At 38.9% G+C, this 7,779-nt stretch overlaps 1 protein-coding gene across 1 annotated transcript in view; it reads right to left on the bottom strand.

Annotated features, from left to right (window-relative positions):
• The window catches only part of Fer (fer (fps/fes related) tyrosine kinase), a 356,813-nt gene extending 349,587 nt beyond the window's left edge, over nucleotides 1-7,226 (bottom strand). The window contains exon 1 of the mRNA XM_013020434.1: nucleotides 7,110-7,226. The gene's annotated coding sequence lies outside the window, so the exon portion shown is untranslated. The remainder of the gene's footprint in view (nucleotides 1-7,109) is intronic.
• Nucleotides 7,227-7,779: the final 553 nt, after the last annotated feature.

The raw sequence follows: 7,779 nt of genomic DNA on the forward strand, positions 1-7,779 counted from the left end.
CGCTGTGGCTCAAGTGGTAAAGTGCTAGCCTTGAGCTGAAGAGCTGAGGGACAGCGCCCAGGCCCAGAGTTCAGGCCCCATGACCGGACCCAAAAAAAAAAAAAAGATTACAGGTGTGAGCCACCAGTGTCAGGCTGTAATATGCCATTTTAATCACTATAAGCTCAGTTTTCTTTAAAATAGGGATAACAATACCTGTTTGGAAAGGTTATTATCAAGGTGAGAATACAGTCATCCTTCCCTATACTGTGGTTCACTCAATGAGGCTTCACTTTATCACGGGTTTTTAAAAATAAAATATGTATGAACTGATCCCTCACTCATCATGGGAGCTACGTTCCAGAGGACCCCTCCTCCCCCCCGTCCCCCCCCCATAGATAAAAATCTCACAAGCAGCAATAAGTGAACCATGATATAGTGAGGGACAACTCTATAACGCTGCTACCTCACAGATTTGACCTACCACAGGGGTCTGAGGAATGTAACTCCCGCAATAAGTGAGGGATCACTGTAGATAAAGCAGTGTGTTGAGAGACTTAAAAAAAACTGTTATTACTAATATCATGTGAGAGAAAAAGGAAGAACAACAAGTAAGACGATGGGGAACACATTTGCAAAAACACAAAAAAAAAAAAAAAACAAAGAAAAGCCTTAAGTAAAACTTAACATAAAAGCATCTAAATGCCATTTAAATGTTTACCCTTCTTACATGATGGATTATTATAAAAGGCTTCATATTTCAAACTGAAGCCAAATTTCTTTTTTCAAAGACACTATCCAGGTGGAGTAGTTTAACGAAATTCAAAATCTGGATTTGTACTTTCAAAGAAGCTCAGTGAAGGCAATCAACAAGGTTTCCTTAGTTGTAGGTTAAATGAACTCAGCCAGTCCCTACCTTGCAGTGTGACAGCCTCAGGGAGCAAAGATCAGACAAACTTGTTTAGAACTTGCAGGAAAGCTGGCTCCATTCTTAGCTTTTAGAATACTTTACCCTTTTCTCAAAACCAAAGGCCCAATCCCCACTCCCACTGACCTTTACCTTTAGTCATGACCTTACGACTCCAGTTCACTCCCAACATTGATTCTTCTAAAATTCCACTCAAATTAGACATATGCTTTCCTAAGTCTGTGTCCTCCACCTTCAAGTGTCTGAAATGGGATTCCACACAAACAAATTCTATAAAGTGGAAGTTGTCCTTTTTCTACATGCCACCACCCTGTCACACCAGAAAAGCAGAAGTGTAACTTTGTAAATAATGTTCTTTAGCTCTTTAGCAAAAGTTCCTCCTCCTGGGGCTAAGGTAGAAAAGTGGGTGAGAGGGTAAATGTGATGAGGGTAATGTGATGAAAATACAATATAGGCATGTATGACAATGCAATGATGAAACCCATTACCTATACAATCAATATACAGGGAGGGGAGGGAGGGAAAAAGAAAGAAAGGAAGGGAGGGAAGGAAGGAAGGAAAGAAAGAAAGAACATTTAAGCTAGGGTTCAAGTAGTAGAATGCCTGCCTAGCAAAGCATGAGGCTCTGAGTTCAATCTACAAGTACAACCAGAATAAAGAATAAAGAAAGAAGAGGGAGAGGAGGGGAGGGGAGATATTCAGGCATAGTGGCACATGCCTTAACCCCAGCCCTCAGATAGCTGAAACAGAAAGATCCAGAGTTCAAGACTAGCCTGGCTTGTACAGGAAAACCATGTCTCAAAAAAAAGAAAAAAAGGAAGAAGAAAGAAAAGAATAACAAGAAAAGGATGAGGACAGAACTGAAACTTAATAGCCATGAGAAAGGCCTAATTCTAATAAACAATATGGAAAAGGTTTAGCATGAAATACTTTAGCTCCTTGAGGAAAAACTATGAACATATTTGATTTTTCTCTATAATACTTTGATTTGGTGATGCATGCAGTTTTTTAAAAGGCTGAATCCAGCTAAATCCTAAGTTCATAATAGAAAAATGTCTCTTTTGAGTATGTAGGAAGTCATAGTAAGAAAAGCAACCTCTATGATTTTTAGTAGAGGCCAGGGTCTAAATATGAAGATATTGAAGGTATTTAAGTATGTAAACATATAGAAATGATGAGAGTTGTGGGCTAATGAATGCTAAAAGTAAACCTGGACAATCACATTTTTAAGTCTCTGAAAACTAAGTTGATTTCTAATTGGTAAATGTTTAACAGTAAACATTATTTCTCCTTCAAATACATTCAAGTCACAAAAAATGCTAGGAGTATTTATATCATGATGTCTTGATATGATGATGTCTCTCCATTGTGTTCTCCTAATAGATATTTTTGACCCTGCCATGGAACATTTCTGGCTTGAGCTGAGTAATTTTAACTCCACATATGGCCCCCAGAGGCCAAAATTGGAAATGACAGATCCTCCAAACAAGACCAGAAAATGCAGAAGTACGACTGTCCACCATCTATTCATCAGGGATGTAGGGAAGCCCTCTGTTAATGGTGTGTAGTAGTAGGGAAGCTCAGCTAGGTTCTCATAGATGCTGAGAAATGAGATTAGTTCGCTTTAAACTCAGATCCACCATAAGCCCCACACACACACACAAAGGTGAGAAAATTCAATCATCAGCATTTCAATGGCTTCATAGCTATGGGTTTAACTCTGAGGATGCCCCAAGAAATTTCAAGGGACCAAACAGCACATGAGCAGGAGACCAACAGTCATTACTTCACTGATTCCAGGCCTTTAAGAATTAGACCTTCCTAGCTTCTTAATGACAAGCATGGGGCCCTTACAGAGCCTACAGCAACCATTGCATGTAGAATTCTAAGAACTCCTTCTAAGCTGGATGTTTCTCACTTTTAATTTTCTACACTAGGTCCCTTTCTCTAAACAGTTCATAAAGAGTTGATTTGGCAGCCTCAAATTGGGTAAAATCCAGAGAAAAGTTATCAGAATGAGGCAACAACCTTTTCCACTGGGTCCTCTACTTATACATGAGAAGGTGCCTGCCTTTCTTTTCCTATTGTTCCATGTTCAGGTTCCTTCTCCACTTCACTTGGAAGCTCTTAGAGTAGCAGGGGAAGAAGCGAGAATCCAAAACCCCTCCCCTCTGGTAAAAATGTAAAAAATCAGAAAACAAAGATGATTTCCACTGAAAGAATTTTTTTATTGTTCTTTACACTGATCCAACTAATCTGAGCTTTAATTGAGCAACTCAGTCTTACATCAATCAAACATCAAAAACAACCATATTGTCAGGCACTAGTGACTCAGCCCTGTAATCCTCCTTACTCAGGAGGCTGAGATCTGAGAATTGTAGCTTGCAACTAGCCTCAGCAGTAGACTCCATGACACTTTTATGTCCAATTAAATCACTAGAAAATGGAAGTGGCGCTGTGGTTCAAAGTAGTAGAGCAAAAGGGCTCAGGTACAACACCCAGGCTCTGAGTACAAGCCTGACCACCAACCAAAAACAAAAAAAAGTCCATACTATACATGCTCAACAAAGCATTTTGTATCTTTGCATGCATTCTATCTTCATAAAACATTTTGTGCCTGTATTTATTCACTGGGTAAGTACTGTCTTAAAGTCTAAAAAATACTAAGTACCAAATGAGATCATGAAAACAGAGGGAGAAAAAGTACTAGTCTTGAGGCTAGACAGGTAACTCAGTGTTAAAGCACTTGCTGAACATGCACAAAATCCTGTGTTCAATCCCCAACAACACACACACACAGAGAGTTCTAACCGGGATGTTGATTAGAGAAGAGGCAATTCTAATACACAATGACAACTGGTAGAAGGAATCCCCATGAAAAGAAGGTAGTGAAAGCACATGAGAAGTATAACCTGAACCCCGTTACGGCAAAGGAGAGAAAAAGTGACCTCCCTGCCTCTCAGTCAAAATGTGATTCTCCCATCTTCAAAAGTACAGCTTTGAAGCTAGGCTCCAACTTCACCAAAAAAAAGAACATTAACTCATAAATATTATCTTATTCTTAAAGAAATCTGTAAAACTCAAAAGAAAAATAAGGACAAAAGGAGAATCCTCAATCACAGACAGCTCAACAAAAGTACCAAAGACAGAAAGTACTTAATTTTTTTTTGGGGGGGGGTCTGGTCGTGGGGCCTAAACTCTGGGCGCTGTCCCTCAGCTCTTCAGCTCAAGGCTAGTGCTCTACCACTTGAGTCACAGCGCCACTTCTGGCTTTTTTCTTTTTGCTTATGTGGTGCTAAGGAATCGAACCCAGGGCCTCAGGCATGCAAGGCAAGTGCTCTACCACTGAGCCACCTTCCCAGCCTGAGAAAGTATTTAAATTTTGCCTAAATGTGCCAAGCTCTTGAGTGTATGTAATAACTTTCTAATATATCATCTACACCTCAATTTATTCCTTATGTGTTTTCAAAGACACAGACTTAGACTGATTTAGAATATTAATAGCAACTAGATATGTATTCATAGATTAACCACTGGTTTAGAAAGTGCAGATGGCAATACGCGAGATCTCTGTACACTTCTCTTTTTAATTTGAATTTCAAATGCTCATTATTACCAATGAATCAAATACAGTATAAATCTTTTGTTTATATTTAAAGTCACCAAATGAAACAAAACTCAATGACTTCAAAGTTGAAATGATTTTTCGTAAAGAAAAAAAAAACTGTCAAGACTGTCTTACACCTGTAATCCTAGATACTCAGGAGGTTGAGAACTTGAAGATTATAGTCCAAAGCCAGTCCAGGCAGAAAAGTATGTGAGACTCCATCTCCAATTGACTGGCAAAATACCCTAATGGAGGCAAGGCAAAAGCAGCAGAGTGCCAGCTGTGAGCAAGAAAGCATAGCAAAAATGCAGGGCCCAAAACACAAACACACAAAGGGAGAAAGAGATGGAGGGGGGGAGGGAAAAAAAAAAGGCCAAGCCATAAAAATGACAATCCTACCTCTGCCAACATCAGAGAATTGAAAGGAAAAGAAAACTGCAAGCTTTCAATTATATGTATATGTATATTATATATGTATATGCTATATATATACATATATGGATTATATGTATATATGTAAACAACATTTGCAATTCCCAAGAGACATTAAATTTGAAAGCTCATACCTGCAATCTCTCATTTACTTGGGAGGAGAACTGAATCATGGTTTGAATTCAGCCCTAGAAAAAAGATGGGGAGCTCCCACCTCAACATAGCACATCTACAATCCCAGCTATGCATGGGAAATATAAATAGAAAAATCAAAGTCCAGGACCAGCCCCAGACCAAAATAATAACTGAAGCAAAAAAGGGGGTATGGCTACAGTGGTAGTACCCTCCTAGTAATCACAAAGCCATCACTTCAAACCCCAGTACTACACACACACACACACACACACACACACACACAGAATATGCAAATACTATGTCTTAAAAGAGAAAACAGATTGGTAACAACAAAGAAGTGAAGCAACAATAAAGAAGTACAGCAAGGGACTATCTGAGAACAGAAGAGGGCAAAAGACATAAGAACCAAATGCACTGCATGAAATCTGATTAAATTCTGTATCCAAAAACTCAGAAAGTTAGGGACAACTGGACAACCTGCAGATAGACCACTACTTTAAACATCATGCTGGATTAACTGTATATATGGTTCAAAACTCAACGCTGAAACTGGGCGTTGATGGCTCACGCCTGCAATCCTAGCTACTCAGAAGGCTGAGATCTGAGGATCACTGTTCAAAGCTAGCCCAAGCAGGAAAGTCTGTGAGACTCTTATGTCCAGTTAACCACCAGAAAACTGGAAGTGGCACTGTGGCTCAAGTGGTAGAACGCTCGCCTTGAGCTGAAGAGCTGAGGGACAGCGCCCAGGCCCAGAGTTCAAGCCCCGTGACTGACCCAAAAAAAAAAAAAAAAATCAATGTTGAAACTTAACTACCAAGGCAATATGGTACGAGTTAGAATCCTTCCGCTTACACCAGGGGGCTCCACACAGCTGGATGAAGATTATACTAGTGTGAAAGGAGCTTCCTTCCTGCTTCCATCCACAGGAACACCAAACCTACTGGCACCTTGAGCCAGGATTTCCCAGCCTTCAGAATTTACTAAATTTAGGTTTACTACAAATGAGAGTATCTTGGCTGCAATTCAGGAGAAATGTACTAGAACAAAAGTGAAAGCTGATTTATTTTATTTTATTTTTTGGTAGGTAGTGAGGCTTGAACTCTGGGCCTGGGCGCTGTCCCTGCACTCTTCCACTCAAGGCAAGTGCTCTACCACTTGAGCCACAGCATCACTTCTGGCTTTCTAGTGGTTTTTTTGGATATAAAAGTCTCACGGACTTTCCTGGCCAGGCTGGCTTTTAACTGTGATCCTCAGATCTCAGCCTCCTGAGTAGCTAGGATTACAGGTGTGAGCCACCGGCACCTGCTGAAAGCTGATTTTTAATAAGTTGAAGTAAGACAATGAGAAACTAAAGAAGGTTCCAGAACAAAGGAGAAAAAGGTTGTTTAGAAATCCATTCCTTTTTTTGTAACAGAATCCATGGGCCTTCTGTGTTGCAAATGACTTCAGGATTTGGGGGCAGCTGAGCAACTGTTGGATGCTAGTATGAAGTTCAGAAACCTTTTAAAAACCTCTCATAGGATTAGTTATTTTTCCAAAAGGGATATAATTAAAATTATATCCAAAGGGATATAATTATAAATAATATTAATGCTGGAAATAAATAGCATATGATAAATTTTAATATGTACTGCTTAATAATTATTTTACTTTTTTGATATTTAAATTTTATATGACATTTAACTATGAGCTGAATTTCATATGACTTCAGGATCTCTCTAGAAATACACAAATGAGAAACCAGAAGAAAGAATGAATGTTCAAGAAGAAAAGTTTGACATCTGAATTTGAACAGAAAGGATGAAAAAGTAATATACATTGGGATGCTGTTGATTATTAGTTGACAAAGTAATAATCGTATCACAAATAAGGTAAAACTCACTGAGATAAATGACAGCAAAAAATAATTAACATAAACGTAAAATGCTAAACTTGGACCAATGCAAAACAATCTACTGTCATACAATTTCAGACACACACAAAAAAAGAGATTTTCATAATTTACTAAGAACAGTAAAGTAATCCTACCTTACTACTATTCATTGCTGGTCATTTCTTATCTAAAGTAGCAGGTCCACGTTGAGGTATTACACATTAGGAATGAGGAAGATACTTGAGAAAATGTGCACAAAAGTCTCACAGGAATGATCGTAAGTCTAGCCAAAAGAACTGAGCTGCAAGAAAGAAATTCAAGAGGTCAGAACTATTCACTAAAGAAATGAGAGGGGGGAAAATTTACATATGAATTGTAGTGTTGAGGCTATTACTCAAAATTAATTGTGACACTTTTACCATTCTCCAAATTAAAAGTAATAATATAGGCTCATGACAAGCTCATGCCTGCCATTCTAGCTACTAAGGAGGCTGAGATCTGAGGATCACAGTTCAATGCAAGCCCAGGCAGGAAAGTTAACTCCAATTAACCACCAAGAAGCTGGAAATTGCACTATGGATCAAAGTAATAGAACACTACTAACCTTAAGCACAAAAGCTCCAGGACAGCGTCCAAGCCCTGAGTTGAAGCCCTAGGACCAGCACAATAAACAAATAAATAAATAAATGAAAATACTACATTGACTTGTCTACTCCCTTCTTACTATGTCCCCTTTTGTTCTACTACTCTCTCCCCTTCTGTTCTACCACTGTCCCAAGGTATAACATATTTCACCTTCTACCCCCCGTATTCCTCCTTCAAGTT

This window comes from Dipodomys ordii, unplaced genomic scaffold, assembly GCF_000151885.1.
Source record: "Dipodomys ordii isolate 6190 unplaced genomic scaffold, Dord_2.0 Scaffold50, whole genome shotgun sequence".
Taxonomy (NCBI): Eukaryota; Metazoa; Chordata; class Mammalia; order Rodentia; family Heteromyidae; genus Dipodomys; species Dipodomys ordii.